Consider the following 18847-nt stretch of genomic DNA (forward strand, 5'->3'; position numbering starts at 1 on the left):
TAGGGCATACAGAATGTATACTTCCACAGCAGCTGGAGTGCCTCAGGTTGCCTACCAGTACTCTACACCTATACTGAAATAGCAATTAGGCACAGAAGACAATGTGCGGTCGACATGACTGGATCACTGTTTCTGCATGTGCAGTTCTCTTCCCTCAGTGGGACACAATCTTGTACAGTTGTATATTAGGACTGGTCACCATTATTATATCTGTGTCAATATTTTTTGTTGTCAACATTATGCCCGTGTTTACATTTCCCTAGTGAACATTTTGAACATAATACAATGTTGACATGGTCAAAATCATGGTGAATACACATACAGTAGTTTAACGTGCAGTTAAAATATAGCATGTCGACATTTTGACTATCAACATTTTTACCATATCAAAATATACAGATGGTCAAAATATTGACATTTAAATCATAGACCTGCCAACTAACTAAGCATGCATATGAACCGCAATGCGCACGTGTGTTGGACAACAACGGGCATCACCAGTCAGCAACAGGATGGTGCAAAAATTTCATTCGCAAGGGCGTTCACAAGGTGATTGACAGGAAGAGGCTGTTTGTGGGTGGTAACTGACCAATTACTGGGAGTGTCCAGAAAACTGCTGGTGTTCCAAAGCATTTTCAGGGAGGGCGTCTGACATCAGCTCTGGCCCCGATCAGCCTGTTCTCATCACACTGTATGAGTAAGTCCTAGACTGCACAGAGACTGCACACACTGAGTGAGCTGCAAATGGATTTGCTGCTTCCCGCATGCGATCGCACACTTGCACAGGTAAATTTCCATAACCCCTTTCGCGACTATCCGATCACAGGACATTAATATTAGCAGCACAGCGATCAGGTCTAGGATACAGATCAGATCACTAATGCAGCAGGAGGCATCTTCTTGTAATAGACTCCCCCTGCTACATCACCATACAGCGCTATCACTGCTGCATCAAAGTAACAGCAGTGATAGCAACTCCAACCACAGCTGAATCAGGCCCAGTGTTTTCTGTTGATATGTTAAGTATTTAGCCTCCAGGATAATTCTCAGTCTCCGATATTAATGTCTTTGTTAAAAGCATTACATAAATCCACTGAAATAGTTCAAATGCTTCTGAATAATGTAGTATCTCTGATTGACTTACACTCCTCCTTTACATGCTGTATGTTGACATGCCCAACACTTTAAACTCATCTCATAAAAGAATGGAGCAGTATAAGATATGGATTTTACAGTATTTTGCAGCTGAGAGGTGGATAAACTACTCACTCTGTGTTGGCCACTCTCATTTTCTGGTCTCTCCTCTTTTGTTTCCTCTTCATCTGTGGTGTGAGAGGGAGTGGTGGATGTTGTGGACAAATAACTCTGATACAGTATGCTGTGTTTGATACGTTGTTCAGTGATGCATCATTTATGATACCATACTGGCCTTGCTTCAGCTCATGATGCCCAAGTTGTTATTTACCTTTGCAATTATGTACTTTAGAAACTGTAATCCAGCTGTTTACATGAGTTAATCTGTTCACAATGGGCAATCATTACTAAATGCAATGACCTTTAATAAAACAATTGAAAGAGTATGCAATTGCATAATGTTTCTTTAGTTAAAATGCTTTATAGATTTTCAGGGTGATAGACAGTTCCAAGATTATATATACAGATTTTTTTCTTTCAAATGAAAGGCTTTTTAACATGTTTCTGAAATTGATACTGAAAATTGATATCCTCAGGATGAGTCTATTTTCAGACCATGATATATCTTGTAGGCTTTTATGCCCTTGGTTCTCCTTTGTAATATTCCATGCTGATACTGAGCTGTATTGTGCATGAATATGATCATGCTACATGTAGAAGAGACTGAGAGCTTAAATATTAACAACATGACCATGAAGAGTGCAACATTTTACAACAATTCACCAAAGGGAAATGATTATATAATTAATCTTGCTATAAAACATTTTTTGGTCTTACCTCTTGCCTCAAGGACAACATAACACATATACTTGGAAGCTTTTTCTAAGCTATGATAAATATCTATATACACTATACAGCATTTGCATGTATTTGTGGTCCATATCAAAATATAAACATGCACCCTTTTCCATACAGGAAAAAAATAAGAACATGCACTTATTATTCAGAAGAATAATGCCACTTTATTCCCTAGGTAATTAAACAAGTAACACATGGCATCCGCTTAACATCCATTTTAGCCTCAGAGTTGCCATCAGAAGCAATTTTTTAGGGCATGTGAAAAGAAACACTAAAAAAGTTTCCATAAGGTGCTGTGTTATTCTCAATTTATAAAGGCCCATGTTCAATTGCTCCAATAGGTGCACAAATTAAAGAGTGGCAATAAAATTGTCAGGACCCTAATAATAATAATAATAATAATTTTACTTATATAGCACACTTTCTACAATAGGACTCATAATAAAGAACAGAAAATCTTTTCATAAAATAAAGAGAGCATGGAGATATTAAAGGGACAATTATGGAGATGCTTGAGTAAACAGGAAAACCTTGAGTTCATTTTTGAAGGATTCTAGAGTTTGGGCCTCTCGAACTGTGTGGGGAAGTGAGTTCCATAGAGTTGGAGCCACATGACTAAAAGCTCAACCCCCAGATGAATTACGGGAGATTCTAGGTACCTCTAAAAGTCCTTCATCTACAGATCGCGATAATCAAGTGGGCAGTATGGAATCAGAAGCTTCTTCAGGTACCTTGGGCGCTGCTCATTTAGTGCTTTGACAGTCAGCAAGACAATCTTAAAGACAATTTGGCATTTTAACAGCAGCCAGTGGAGTGAGTAGAGAATGGGTGTTATGTGGCTGGAACAGGGCTGGTTTGTTATTAGCCTGGCAGCTGCATCTTGTATCAGCTGTAAGCAGTGAATTATTTTGCTGGGAGACCAAGGTAGAGGGCATTGCAGCAGTGTAATTGAGATGATACAAATGCATATATAATTTTTGGCAGATCTTCAGAGGGAAAGAAGTGCTTGATTCTGGCTTTGTTCCTCATATGAAAGAATGAGGATTTGATTGTGGCTAGTATCTGATATTTAAGTGTCAAGCCACCATCCAGGAAAATGTGAAGATTCCGCACATGATCAGTGGTTTGTAATTCTGAAACCCCATGTGTAAGTCCAGTTGGTTGGCTTTGCTGCAGTCTTGTCCTTTGTTTTTATGGTCCTATCATAAGTACCTCTGTTTTATCTGGATTAAGTCACAGCCAATTGGCACTCATCCACTCCTGGAGCTCAGTTAAACAGACATTTTAAGGTTGTTATTGGGTTATCAGAACCCGGAGCAAAGGACAGGTGCAGTTGTGTATCATCTGTATAACAGTGTAAGACCAGGCCACGGTGTTTCATTATTTCATCCAGTGGTAGCATGTGTACTGCAAATAGCATGGGGAATAGTATAGAACCTTGTGGGACACCACATGGCAATGGCACTGGTGATGATGAGTAGACTCCAGACAAAACTCTCTGTGACCAGCCAGTGAGAAATGATTTAAACCAGCTAAGGACTGTGTCATCCAGTCCACAGAATTTTTCAGGTGCTAAAACAGAATCCCATGGTCCACGGTATCAGATGCTGCAGAGAGATCCAGAAGGATTAAGATGGAACTTTCACCTCTGTTTCTTCCTATCAGAAGAACATTTAACACACAACAGGGCTGTTTCAGTGCTATGCCTTCTCCTGGTTCCTGATTGGAATGGATCATACATTTCATGGTTTGTCAGGTAGGTTTCCAGATGATTTGCAACCACTTTCTTAATAACCTTTCATAGAAAAGGAAGGTTTGATACTGGTCTGTAGTTGGTCATGCAGTCGGGATCTAAATTACGTTTTTTAAGAAGAGGTCTAACAATTGCTGCCTTTAAGGGTTCAGTAAAAAATACGGTCTGCAGAGAGCACTAAACTATTTTTACAAATACAGGGCCAATTATGTCCATACACCATATTAGGAGCTTGGTTGAGGCCAGGGCTGGGTCAGGTCCTAGTGAGTGAATTATTAGGTGAATAAAATTACACATTTTATTACATTATAACAACACAATAGTACTTATGGGTTTTCCCAAGCTGACCCCTGGTGAACCCCCATCATAGCTCAGGTGGAGGCACTGCTGAAAAGAGAGTCATTCATAAAAAAATAATGTAATTAGTTTAGTATGATTTATCACAAGTAACATAAGAACAATACAGATGAGCAGGTACTGCATTACAATAATCATCTAGACCCCTACTCAGGACACTACCTCACTTCCGGAATTCTCCAGTATGTGTGCAGAACAATCTCTCTGAGAACACTCCTGCCTGATTTTCAGTGGTTTCACTTGGCCCCACTCATCTTTTATATTTGCTGTTGGCATGCTACAAACAGGTCTGTACTGCATACAAGCCATCAAGTGAGTGAAGACTATTTGAGCCTCATTGTCCACTGGTCCACTGCTTATAAGAAGAATATGCTGAAGTGTGGCTTTTAGTTAAGGTGGGCAAGTAAAAAATTTTCATCAGAAAGAAAATGAACTAAGCATATAAGGAAATTCAGCTGACATATTTTATGTATAATTGAGCTAGTAAAACATTATATTAACATGGTTTAGAACATGAAATGTATATATCTGAGTTGGGGATGAGATTATAGGCAGTTTTGTCAGTAAGTAATCAACAGTTTTTATAAATACAAAAGTACAAATAGAAGACCAAGACTAATAAAAGAGTGCTGATGAGATTTTGACCAAGCATTGAAAATTCTATTGAAAAATTGATATCTGGGATACATGTATGAGGAAGATAATAATGAAATGAGAGATAAGAGGTGTAGTTTTTCAAAATACTGTTATAAGTGAAAAATATAATATGCCATTACATGATGTTTTAAAGCTATTTGTGTATCTAACAGTTATCATTGCAGTCAGAAACTGTGAAAGTGATTCAAATTGTTTGTGTGATCTAAGGACACCCAACTATTTTTGGCTTCTAAAATCCATATACATTAGGGTACATTCACTAAGAAGGGAGTCCTATTTAAGATGGGATGTTGCCCATAGCAACCAATCAGAATCTACTTCTCATTTATCTAGCACCTTCTAGAAGATAATACCTGGGATCTGATTGTTTGCTATGGGCAACATCCCATCTTAAATAGAACTCCCATCTTAGTAAATATTACCCATTGTGTTGTGCCAAGACAAGTAATCCTTCTCCAGAGAGCAGAAAGATAAGCTCTTTGGCACCTTAAATATGAAATTATTCTGTACAGAAAACAAAGTTTTAATTTGCATATTTATAATCATGACATAATTGAATTTTGCAAACTTATTGATCCTATTGATCTAAGAACCCATTCGGCTAGCAAATCATATCATCCATATATATTTTACCATATTCCACTCCAAATAGTGCCTTCAGTCCTCTTCCAATACTTATATAATTTGGTAAAGCAAGTGTATTATGGGGCTATCATCTGAAGTTTTCGATATAAATATATGTTTTTTTAATTCATTGTATATTACTGTTTTACTGTAAGTTTATCACCGTTTTTTACATATACTATAGGATTAGAAAGCAAAGTATTCACACCATCTCCAAGCAGGGGAATATAGATTACATATTGAAAAACATCTGCATCCCAAAAGTTCAGAGCAAATAGTTTTGCTAAATAATCCTCCAGGACGGATGCAGTCACCATGTCAACATTCAAAATGTTGGCAGTAATAACGTTGACTCCGCAATGGCTACAATTATGATGTTGACATTGTTCAAATTTTAATATGGTGACTGTGTACCTTTTTAGTGGATTATGTAGCAAAACAATTTAGTCCAAATGTTGATATCTGAAACAACGACATTCCACATAACGGCAACATTAGGGTTAGGCAGTGGTGGAAGATTTAGGGTTAACCTGCAGAGTTGTGGAAAAGGGTCGATTTAGGGTTAGGGATAGTGATTAGCATACTCACCACTGGAACCACTGGTTCAGAGACCCCGCCGTAACTCCACAATACCTCACCCCAACAGAGCTAGAAGAGAATGCTTCACCCCTAGAGCTGAATGGTAAGTGATCACCACACAACCAGGACCCACAGCATGTTGACAGATTATCAGTGTCAAAATGATCAATGTTGACATGTTAAACTTATCAAGTCAACATGCTGATGGGTAACATTAAGTCTGTGTGGACATGATGAATTTTGGCATTAAAGATGTCTACTAAACATATTGAACCCTTCCAAGAAAACAAATAATTTGTGTCATTTAGTCAATAAGCCACTGATTTTCTTTCTGTTTGTTTCTCACAGTATCGAGCATTTTAAAAAAACATATACACAGTACAATAATGTAATAGGTATTTAAGCAACACATTTGGGCAGTATTGCCTTTATACCATAAGAATACACATTATACAGTGGAAAAGTGATGCTGATGTCTAAGTAGTGTGTACAGGAACAAAGAGAAGCCATTCAACTTGTTGTTAGAAGGAGCACAATGGCTAGAAGAAAATGTTGCCTATATGGTGTATTCACATGTATAAAGTAAAATTAATTATTTTTTATAGATCCTCTGGAAATATCTAAGAAAGAACATAGGGCATTAACATTGAGTTTTTTTGCATCTTATAAGTACATATCTTGGACTGATTGATTTAACATTTCTCTTAGACTAAAAAAGCTTTTAGGCCAGTGTATGTTGTGCTCATTTCAATCCAAGGCTTGTCATTTTTATGTTGAGAAAAAGGATGTTAGTGCTCTTGACCTAGGAAGGAGCTTTGTGGAGATACAAAAAGAGACAAATGAAGATGGGTAATATCTGAAAGAAATCACTGATTTATTTCATTCCCTCTCACTTATCTGCTGCTCACATTATTCAGTCAGGTCATTTCTCCAATCTTTCTTGTGGACATTTTGCCTTCAAAGGCTCCTAAAAGGTACTATATATGTGTCTTGTAATTATACTAAATAGATGATCCATTTTTAGTTCTTTACTTTTAATGCATTTGCAGAATGATTTCATATGCTCTTATGGAGAAAAAGATGCAGAATGACTCTGTAGCACATGCATTGCCCCTTACTACTGGACTTGGTTATTACAATTTAAAAAAGTGTTTCTCTGTCAAAGCAATATATGCTGAGAGTGAAAAATACGAAAAGAAACAACACATTTTGTATATATTTGTTTTATATATATATATATATATATATATATATATATACAGCATAACATTGAAAAGTTGGCATAAGCTGCATACTTGAGAGTGACTTGTGATGCTGTGAGTGCCGCAACCCAGTTGGTCTATTTGTTTAATCCTTTGGATAGTGAGGGTACTGTTGATCATTGCTTCTATGTTTGTGTGTGTGTGTATATACACACAAACACACTCACTGTGCACTTTTGTTTCTCCTAACTAAATACAACAAAGTATGAATAAGAGATTCTGGGCTCAATTAAAAAGCTGTTACTTATCTATTTCCATCAAGGGTTCTATAATATATTATTATTCATTGTCTATTTTGATATATTATGACAGTCTTGTCTTATAACTGTCACACGGTTCTCAAAACCAAAAAAAAAAAGGAAGAACTGAAGGAGCTCTGTCAGTCAAACTAATATTATTTAAAACAATAGCTGGATAAATAAATATCTGGTGCAATCAGACGTAAAACATACAAATTGGTACGTATATTCCCTTCAGTGGACTGTCCCTTTATAAAAAGGCTCCAAATCTATTTCAGTGCAGCAAGATCTCCAAATATGGATTGCAATATCATTTAACCACATTGGTTAAATAACAAGCTCTGAATTAAAATGCAGCACACAGCAGGGGTTAATTACTCATCCATACATCTAGAATACCAGGTTGCAGTTGTAGTAATTGAAATAAACATCCAAAACAGCAGGTAATTTCAAGCATTGTTATTAGCTTATATACTGTATAAGCAAAGCAGATGGTATGAAACAAGCTTTGTACTGCTCTAGTATCCTGTGTTCTCTCACCTGCTGGTAATTTCACATTGCACAGCTAATCAGAGATAGTCAAGTTAAGGTATGCATACCTTCTTAATTATTTTCAAGTAAATACATAGAATCCCTGTCCTGCGCCTGTACAATCATATGTCCTCCTTGAGTATCAGTAAGCCAAGGTACCTTATGATGAATCAGATGGCATAATAAAGGTGGAGAAATGTGCCAAGGAGTTTGGCAGCTCTGTCTGCTTCTTGGTTTCGACTCCCTCTCAGGTGCCTCTCTATGCTGCAGTATGCCATTCCAGTAACCCTGCAAATAAAATGCAGGGGCCACTAGGGAAGCAACAATGGAGCCACGTCTTCTTTCCATCTTGGGTAATGGCACCTTTCACTCAACTGTAGTTACAGCCATGGCATGGATAGTAGTGGTTAGCATTGTAGCTTTACACTGCTGAATTCATGAGTTTGATTCCATACAGGTCCCTATCTGTGTGGTGTTTACATCTCCTCCTAATTTTCCTGGAGGATGGCAGATTACAATATATTCTCAAATCAATTTTCCAGTTTACAATTATTGTGAAATACAAGTCATTTTAGTACAAGTTAATTATAGATTATAGATTACTTTTATGTTTGATGATACATTGTGACAATATAATTGCTCCATGAAAATCAGGAACTTTTACTGTATCTTGTAATAAACAGCACATCACAGTACGTTATGTTTTACTGAATTCTAAAAACTAAAGTAAATATAAGTGCTTCTTACATAAATATGATTCAAAGAAAATGTTGCTTGTATATTGAAGAGCACTTTGATGAAATACAATGTGTACTTGTCATAATGTGAGGAGTGTGTACTACAATTAATTTCCTAAATGGAAAATAATATCTGTACTGTATGTCTCCCTCTGAAAGCATCTCTCTTGACAGTATCAGATATAGCCAGTTCAAACAGTCTGAACAATTTTCCAGAGTGAAAGTTCATTAATTACAAGTCTCATGTAGGGTGGGCTCTTTAAAAAGAAGGCAATTCACATCTCCTCTAAAGTTACAAGCTAACTTTGTTCATTGTGAAAAAAGAATAAGAGAATACAAACAATTAACCAGGTGTCCAATTAAAGGGCACCTGACTCAATTACCTCTATTTATTAGTGCATTTTTACAAGAGTATGTTTTTCCCAAATTGACCTTCTGTATGTTAATGTATTAAGGGCTGAATTTAAGTTGATTGCAAAACAAAATGTTCCTCTAATGGGCAAAACCATGTGCGGTTCAGGTGGGGCAGATATAACATGTGCAGAGAGAGATATATTTGGGTGGGTTATATTGTTTCTGTGCAGGGTAAATACTGGCTGCTTTTTTTTTTTACACTGCAATTTAGATTTCAGTTTGAACACACCCCTCCAAATCTAACTCTCTTTGCACATGTTATATCTGCCCCACCTGAACCACACATGGTATTGCCCATTAGAGGAAAATTTTGTTTTGCAATCAACCATGAATTAGGGCCAAAATTTATATATTTATGTGTTCATTTCAAAGAAGATAGTGCCCTAATAAATTTGGAATATAGGTGAAAAAAAATAAAATGTTTTAGCTTTAAGCAAATGTTTATTTTGAGTATTCTGTATAGCAAACAATTTCTATGTAAAGCTGTTTAATGGAAAATGCAGTTATTTGATGCTTGCCTGTACAAAGACAGCCTTGTCAACATATTTTGCTTTGCTGAAATGTGCACGTTACAGATTATATAAAAAACCTGATTCCTTTAAAAGGCTTTCCAATGAAGCATGGGTTATTAATCTTGTAAATGTATGAGTGAATTTATGTATCATCTATCATTTAAAACTTAATATTACTGTAATGTTTGTTTCTGTATTTGCAATTTATTATGATTATTCATAAACATCTGCATTATCCAAGAAACAATAGGACTGAGTCTGCATCATGCAAACCAGTTAAATACAAAGTGTAACTTTTGCTGCATAATTAGTAAGGTAGTGTACTGTACATAGCAATATTTTTTGAGAAATTTAGGAATGTATTTTTTATTATTTTAGACATAACATTTAAAACCAGTTTCCATTTGAGGACTATAATTATAACTACTGAGTTACATTTCTGGGTGTGAATTTTAAAATTTTTGGAAACAAACTAAAGGCCAAGAAAGACAGAGATTTCCTGGAAAATGGACTCACATTTTTATTGCATCAATTCTGTTTTCCCCAGGAATCAGATACCTGATCAAGTGATCATTCTTAAGCCATGGCAGTTGAGACTCCAATAAATTAGGACCTTAAAATTTTAACTTATTACTAACATCAATATCATTCCTGTTGAATGTAATTATTCCATTACCACTCCATTATTAGTAATCATGTAGGTATTTTAAGTTTTGCATTTAGCAATAGAAAATTATTAGTTTAGTGATTTAATTCATAAAACATCAGTAAATATTGATATTTATTTTCCATCCACAAATGAAAACTAAACATTTTATAACTTAAAGTAGGGTACACATTTAGTTTACACCATTTCACGATACACTGCAATTTAGTGTCTGAAAAATGTAGTAAAACTTTATTTTAATCATAACATTTGGGATTTAAGCACTTGGGTGTAACAGACACTTTCTGCACAGCACAGTTAGCATGTTTGTTTATTCTGTGTATACAGTAGTTAAGTGTATTCATTATGTGAGTGAGTCAACATCTGAATTGTCCTGATCAGATAACTGTCCTTAAATATTTTAGATGTTAGAGGTAATTATCTAATTTGGTAGGTGCTAGTAACAATTATCTGAATATCTTATATTGTTTTCTAACAATCCATGACTTTCATTGTAATTTTCTTTAACTCTGATTAGTATAAATATTATAGAAGACAGAGGTCATCGTGAGAGTCCCATCAAACCTCCTACTACAATAAGTTTTTTAAACACTATTTAAGAAATTACATCATTGCTGCTTCCTGCCATAAATTATTCATATCATAGAGTCAAATGTGGCCACTACCTGTTTTATGGCCACCAACGATAACATTTCAGTTGTTTTTATTGCCAACTTGCCAGTTGTCATAGTAGATAATGACTAATGATGAGAACTGAAGGAATTCATTGGCATTTGTTGTGGCTCTCTGAGGTCTTCCCCTGGTGAAATAAATAAATGAATAAAAATGTTTACCTAAGCCAAGCAAAACTTATTCCCTTATTTCTATCCATACAGGTCACGCTGGATCTGAATCAACTGTGTTCAGCGTCTCTACTTTTTGAATCTTGAGCATGACAGGTAAGCAAAGTAAACTGATCATGGAGCTTTTGTCTCATCATGCAATGATTCATTTATTTGTATAAATCGGAAAAAAATAGTATGATGAGACCTTACACAGTGTTAACAGGTATAGAAGCCAATACATCTGCCCACATTAAGTTAACATGGGTGAAAAAGGGAAGTAGCCTTTGGCTTTTTTGCATGTGACTATCAAGCTGTACTCCCTTTTTCACCCAAGACCCTGTTTACTTGTCCATTAAATTAACATGATAATGGGTGTTAACGTGGGTTAATGGGTGTTAGCACACAGAATCCATTAAAAGTTTACTGATTCATGTGTTAACATGGTTGTGGCATACATAAATCCCCTACTTATCTGGGATTTATTTTTTTAGTCAGTTGATATGCGTAAAGAAAGTCACCAATAAGTGCTGCCGGCAGGCTCACTTTGATGCTAATTGGATAGCCCCGGAGATCAATTAGCCCATGGTAAATTACTGTGACTAATTAAATCCCCCCCTAAAATGGGCATCGACCTATTCTGTTTCATTCCTATTCCCCAATTATCTAGACTAGATTATGTTGTACATTCATCTATACTTTTCAGCTCTATGCAGCATTAATAACCATTTGTTTTTCATAATCTACCTATATGGTATCTGAGAGTTATAAGAGATGGCTTCCGGCAAAAGTCTTTTTGAATATATATGGTAAGGGAAGGAGCTAAGCCTACTAGAAACTTAACTTTATGAAGATAACTTAGACTTGCCTGCTAAGAAATATATGTATTACAAATAGCATTAGTTATTTCTTTCAAACTAAGCTGTGAAAATTCACCAACATTTTCTGTTATCTCCAGGACTATTATTTGAATGTCTAATTTTCCTTGTTTAAATTAGGTGTAAAAATAGTCTGTGATGAAAAATAATCATGTTTTAAGATTAAAAGATAAAAAACATAAAAAATCTCTGAAATTGGTAACAGAAATACCATATCACATGCACTTTATTGTACATTTAACAAATGTCTCAAATACCTAAAGTAAATTAAGCAGAAATATGCACTATGATTAGAAGTGTTAATAGCAGTGTCAGACTATAGAAGAAATGGTTTATTTTGGTTACTCGCTCTATGGTCACAAAACTATGGAATTAATAGATGTAGCAGTTATTGCACATTTACAATAAAGACATCTTAGTAAATTTTAAACAGAATAAAGAAAAAAGTTTTTTCAATTGTTTTCAAGCACCCGCTCTGATCATTCTTTGACTTGAAGACAGTTACATTATGTCCTCCATCTAAACTTGTGTTCCCATAGTATATTATTGTACACATTCCCTTACACTTCCTATATACCTGTACAGTATAGTAGGTTATGATAATTTCCACTCTATATGGCATATTACATTTTGTATGGGGTTTTTCCCACAGCCTCAGGGTTTTTCTTATTCACTTAAAGGAGAGAAATGATCTGCGGTTGATTTCTATAGAAATTATCACATCTTTTTTCTTTTACCCCCAGAGCAAGTCTGATTTTTCCTAAAATCTCTATTTTAGGAAAAATCATAAGGATTTGCTCTGGCACCCATGATGCACCCCCTCCCCCATGACTGATTAAGCAATTGGAAGTTTCCAATTAGCTTAATTAATCCTTAATTACTTACCATCCAAAGCATTGTCTTCTTCCTCCAGCCTGTCAGGATCCGGTCTTCTACAGCTGTGTTGTGTGTAAGTGTGTGTGAGTGAGTGTGTTTGAGTGCGTGTGAGACCCCTGTCAGATATGTGACCCCCGGTGTGTGTGTGACCCCGTGTGTGTGTGTGTGTGAGATGCCACCATGTGTGTCCAGATGCAGCAGCAGGTTTAAAATGTATCTCACAGCATCCCCTCCCCTCCCAGCAGCCACCTCCCCAGTGGAAAGATGGAGGGGAGATGATCGGGAGCCACGGAGACCACTGGACAGGAGAGTATTTTTTCTCACATTGTGGGGTTTTCAAAGCAGAAAACCCTGTGTGCATTTTTTAAAAACTGGATAGTGTGGGTAGTGGGAACGTGCATACCTGCGATAATACATATTGGGCGCAAGGTTTTTTGCAACCAAAAAAATTGTGCCCAATTGAACACCCCCCATGACATTAGAATAATTAGGAGAAGGACCAAAAAGAGAGAATCATTTTAGTGAGGACTGCAGCAGATGACCCCAAGGTACCTGATGTCTGTCACTGATTTAGGGGGGGAATTCAATTAAAGGAGAATAAACATCCGCCCCTAAAAAATACATCCTCACCTGAAAACACACAGGTTCAGTGAAACCTTGGTGTTTTCAGGAGAAACAGACCCATTTTTGCCCAAGAACGAGGCATTTTTTCAGGGGTTTGTTTCTCCTGAGGCTGTACAAACATAATCCCTGATAAACCATGGCTCATGCCAGTTTATGGGGATAACTGATTAGGTGTGGGAGGGGCATGGAGGAATCAATTAGCCACAATTGGCTAATAGAATTCCCCCTTAGCATGCAATGTAGAGGTATTTTTTTCCCTGTTTCTCCTGTACAAAATGTTTCCATGAGTTTGTGTGTATACACAGTAGTGTGCTGCGATGTGCAGCAGGGTACCACTGCAGTATTTATGACCACTAACAAGAACAGTATCTTAATCTGTTATTGAATTACTGTATAATGCATGCACATTCTGCTCTTAAAATATTCAGCTAACCTCATGCATTTCTAGAGTTACTAACTTGTATATGTCAGGTAATTACAAAATATCAAGTTGGATTGTTTTGCCTAATTGTGTCACAGCTTAGAACTTCTTTAGAAATGATTGTCTTCATCCTACAGTATATGCGTATTCTTTTACTGAAGTAGATGTTTGGTGGAAAATCAAACTCCCAACATAAATTGTAAGAACAATAGTTCTTAAAAGGGAGAAACATGCAATATATCTGGTTTGTATTAAGTCATTAACAAGCAAAATGAGCAGACTACGTGGAACAGTTGGGGGTAATGTAATAGTCCACAGGATGCTCGGCGAGTTCTGTATTTCATGTCCTTATTGCAGGTATTCCCAACCTCAAGGCACACTAACAGTGCAGGCTTTAGTGATATTCAGGCTTCAGCGCAGATGGCTAAATCAAAATAACAGTACCAATTAAGTCACCTGTGCTCAAGAATGGATATCACTAAAACCTGGACTGTTAGTGTGCCTTGAGGACCAAGGTTGGGAATGCCTGGTTTATTGTTTGGATTAGACTAGCCCTGAGCATCTTATGGCCCAAGAGATACACCTCACCCTCATTTTATTCTGCAACCCTGTGGTGTTTACTATTTTCTTTACCTCATAAAGACTTTTTTTTACCATATTATTTCTCCCACTGGGGAGAGAGGTGGGAATTACTTACTGAGGCAGGATATGACAGAGACATGTATGGGACAAATTGGCTTGCCATCTATCTCTCTCAATAATGTAATCATTATATTGTGAGATTGCCACTAAGCATTTTCCAATTCAATGCTCTAGTTCTACTCAGATAGACAGGCTCAGCCACAGCTTCTAGCCCAGGTAAGTACATTTTAATAGATCTCCACACTTTGTCATTAGTTATGACACATTGCATTATGGAATAAGCCAAAACGTTCAGACAATTAACTTAGTAATGTTTTTGTTTGAAACAAAAGTAAAGGACCCACAGAGTTATTTAATTGCCCGCTAACAACAAATGTCTAGCTTCTGTTGCATTTTACAGAATTGTGTATGATTTATTTTCATTCCCATAGTCATTGCCAACTGGTACATTAAAGCAAACTTTCACATGCAAAGCGCACAAGTCTTTGTTTCTATAAATGTCTTAAGTAATAAAAAAAATCTAAATCTAATGTCACAGGGAGCACAATCATATTATCTAAGAGCTTCATGTTTGCATCTGTTTGACGGCACCTGTACTCCCTGAGCCTACAGTAGTAGGAACCACATGAAGAGAGTACAGTAGCAATGCAGGACAGCATGTTGCTATGTGTTTGTGATGTTGCTGCGGCTGTCAGTCTGCTGCAGTGCAGAGGAAATGTTGCTATGGAGAAATGGGAAGTGTGTTGCTATATGGGATGGTCATATGCCCAATGATGGCACATCTTGCTTTGAACTTCTGTCCCCATAGGGACAAACCCTTTTCTACTAGTAAACTATACATATTTTATATGTTCAAGCTAGTAAAGTTTTACTGTGGCCCTGTCAGTGAGTACGATATCCTAATGTGACCCTCAGACTATAAGAGGTTTTGCATCCTTGGGTTAGACTAATAACTACATTGAATCAAACTTTAGTCTTGTACTTATTCTTCTTAATTGATTTCATAAAATTAGTGGTTATACTGTATATAAGAACTTGAGGTGTTGTGTGCACAGGAAAATCAATTATGGGTACTTCACATATGCATCTATGAACATTATCAGTAGAACTTTTATATAGTCTAACTCAAATTAGATATTTGGTTTTGTAGTCCTTAAGGTTAATTTGTTGGCCTTCACTTTATCTGCAAACACTGACCTACTGTGCAGTTGCCATCCTGTTGTAGCCATTCTGCTTCTCCATTAATGCAATTCTATGTTATAGATTTGGTACATGAAAAAAATCAATAAAAAGTGATAATGGATTTTTCACATGAAGCACCTTTTATTTTAGATCTTGCAGTCCTTTGAGAGCATTTAATGACAATAATTCAAAAGGATTAAAAAAAGTATTTTTGTGTAGTCAGTTATTGCATTTATGTACTTTCACAGCCCATTTAGTCTGTTTTATAATGGTTACTACAAATGATGAAATAGAATGCACTCCAACTTGGTTTATGGGATACATACATGGATTTCATACTGTAAATTACACTTCAGAGAACATTGTGTTTGATATAGAGATCTCTGTTGCTTTTTTTTCATCTTTTATATTTCCATCAATAATTAACTTGTGAAAGAAATTGCTTTACTAAAGCTTAGGACTGATATAATTTCCAACATTGTATTGTATCTAAAAGTGTCCTGCTGTGGATGACAGCAGTGATCCTTTAAATGATCTATTAAGTGCATTGTGTTTCCATCTTTTTTCACTTAATATTTAATAAACTACTTTGAAGCAGTAGTATACTATAGATTGTGCGGTCTCAGTTTTTTATTTAGGTTCTTGATTTGAGTGAATGCAAGTTAATTTTTTTAAACAGAGTTGGTGGACCATCTGCAAAACATGTTATAGGACAAATACTGTATAAATACAATAAGTAAAGATGAGATTAATTTTTGGAAATCTGTCACACAAATCAAGTATTTTTGGTGGAACTGGCAAATCTGCAGAAGTGCAAAATCCCAGAAAAGCAATGTTCAAGCTATTTTTTTGTCATCTCATTGAATCAATATAAACTCACTTTTCACAGATCTATGAATATAGCTGCCGTGATGGCAGTCAATTAATTATGCTATTTGGTGTGTTTTGGTAACCTTGGCTACAGTGTCAAATTCTGCTTCAACCAATTTACAGCCACATGTGGAATGATAAAAGCAGAACGGCTACAATCGCCAGAGTAGGATGAACCAAAGTGGTCTTTTTTTTATTAGTGTGTTAATGCTATACTTAAATTCACTACAAATATGTTTAAAAAAAAACTATTAATATTGAAATTTTACTGTACAAAATGGGAATGATACAAGTCCATTTTTTATATGTATCTTGTGATTTTTAGCACTGCACATATAGCTGGGGGTATGCATCTGTGGCTGATTCCAAGTCATAGCATCTCACTCACAGGGGGATATTCAAATGTTTGAAAAGTCAGTAGGGTGTCTGTATTTTTCTATGTAATAGACAGGAAAAAACATACACCCAACTAACTTTTCAAACATTTGAATTCCCCCCACAATGCCATTTATAGCTGAAAGGGTATATCTAGTTGAGTGACTGTGAGTACGTTTCATGCATACACACATAAAGATCGTCTGATTTCAGCTGGCTCTTCTGCACCAAATATAGGGCTGGTGCAAGTGTGCTCTAATAGCGCTGAAGGCTATTTCCACAACTATATCGATAGAGTTGTTGAGGCATTGTAGTCCATAGTGCGTACTTGTACATATACGCATATATTTATGTGTATGATGTGCAATTGCAGTTGTAAATAACATGTGTGCTATTCTGAATTCTCCCCTATGATAGGAAAGTACTCTATTCAGTAGTACCTAGAATTTACACAGTAGTGAAAAGTAGAGAGAACACTTTAGAACAGTGATGGCTAACCTTGACACTCCAGCTGTTGTTGAACTATACATATCAGCATGCCTTGCTAGTTTTGTTATTTGGTCATGCTAAAACTGATGCAGGGCATGCTGGGATGTGTAGTACAACAACAGCTGGAGTGTCAAGGTTAGCCATCACTGCTTTAGAAGAATGAAATAGTTTATTATAGATATGAAATAATGTGAATAAATCAAGGTGTTTCTTTTTTATTTTTACTCATTGTTATACTTTATGTGCATTTGAGGTTCTTAGCAATCACTTGAAAGCCTGAAAAAGTTGAGTTCATGCACTTGAAAGAACATAAGTGCAAATGATTATGGCATGTGCCCATCTGACTGATGCTGCAGATGGTGTGCTTCCAGAACTGGAGTTTGCTCACCAACTCTGATCTCAGCAGTCTACACTCTTTAGAATTGGTCAGCTGATCGCTAGGTGATTTCTAAGCATCTTTAAATCCATTTGACCCAACCAGGTGATCAGGATCGGATGCAAGTATCGATCAGGTGAGGATACACACTTGTGTTCCAATGTCAGACAAGCCAGGTCAGGGGTTGGATCTCATGAAGTTTTGGACAAGTGTGTACCCAGCTGAAAGGCCTGATTCAAAGACGAACACTGCTACATCCGCTCTTGCATCTGTTGGCAGAGTCATGATAGTATCAGATTTATCCTTGTGTCTGAATGTACAAGACAAAAGACACCCACTTTAACCGTCCATGCATGCAGTAACACTGCCGGTGGTTCTAGACAAGCCACCATCAGCCAGGGATGTGCAGTAAGGGGAGGCAGTGCAATAATGATTGAAATAATACAAAGAAGATATTTATGACACATGTTCTGTGACATACTGTAGATATCTTCTTTCATTATTCTAATAATTCCTCCCTGTAAAATTCCCTGCATATTGGGGTGAGAGGCAGCTTAAGTGGTGCCTCCCACTGACAATATAAAGTTAGGGAAGCGGGGGGTGGGCAGTGGGCGGGGCCAAGCCATGGGCTGTAAAAGACCATTGAAAAAGGACAGGGAAGTGGCACCAGTATATTTGCCTCAATGACAGGGATGTGCATTCAGCCCACCTGAAAGCACACCACTGTCAGTCCTGCAGATGTGATTGGATCAGCGGATCCAGTGGATCCGCTGGCCAGCGGGCACATGTGTCAGCGCAACATGGTGGGCATTCATGGTGGTGGGACCTGGAGGAGAAAGGGTGGCTGGCAGCAGACCTGGATCAAGGAGGATCCAGTCCCTGCCAGCCATTCTGCAGAGTTTGGCAGTGGAGAGCTGGCTTCCCATTTCAAAAATGATGCCTCAGCATCATTTTTGAAATTCAAGATGG

The 18847-nt window shown here is 36.7% G+C and overlaps 1 protein-coding gene across 6 annotated transcripts in view; it reads left to right on the forward strand.

Annotated features, from left to right (window-relative positions):
• The window catches only part of LINGO2 (leucine rich repeat and Ig domain containing 2), a 2057065-nt gene that overhangs the window by 661247 nt on the left and 1376971 nt on the right, over nucleotides 1-18847 (forward strand). For all 6 annotated transcript variants that reach the window (XM_063914082.1, XM_063914083.1, XM_063914084.1 and 3 more), the window contains one exon: nucleotides 11200-11262. The gene's annotated coding sequence lies outside the window, so the exon portion shown is untranslated. The remainder of the gene's footprint in view (nucleotides 1-11199; nucleotides 11263-18847) is intronic.

This window comes from Pseudophryne corroboree, chromosome 1, assembly GCF_028390025.1.
Source record: "Pseudophryne corroboree isolate aPseCor3 chromosome 1, aPseCor3.hap2, whole genome shotgun sequence".
In the NCBI taxonomy this organism is placed as follows: domain Eukaryota; kingdom Metazoa; phylum Chordata; class Amphibia; order Anura; family Myobatrachidae; genus Pseudophryne; species Pseudophryne corroboree.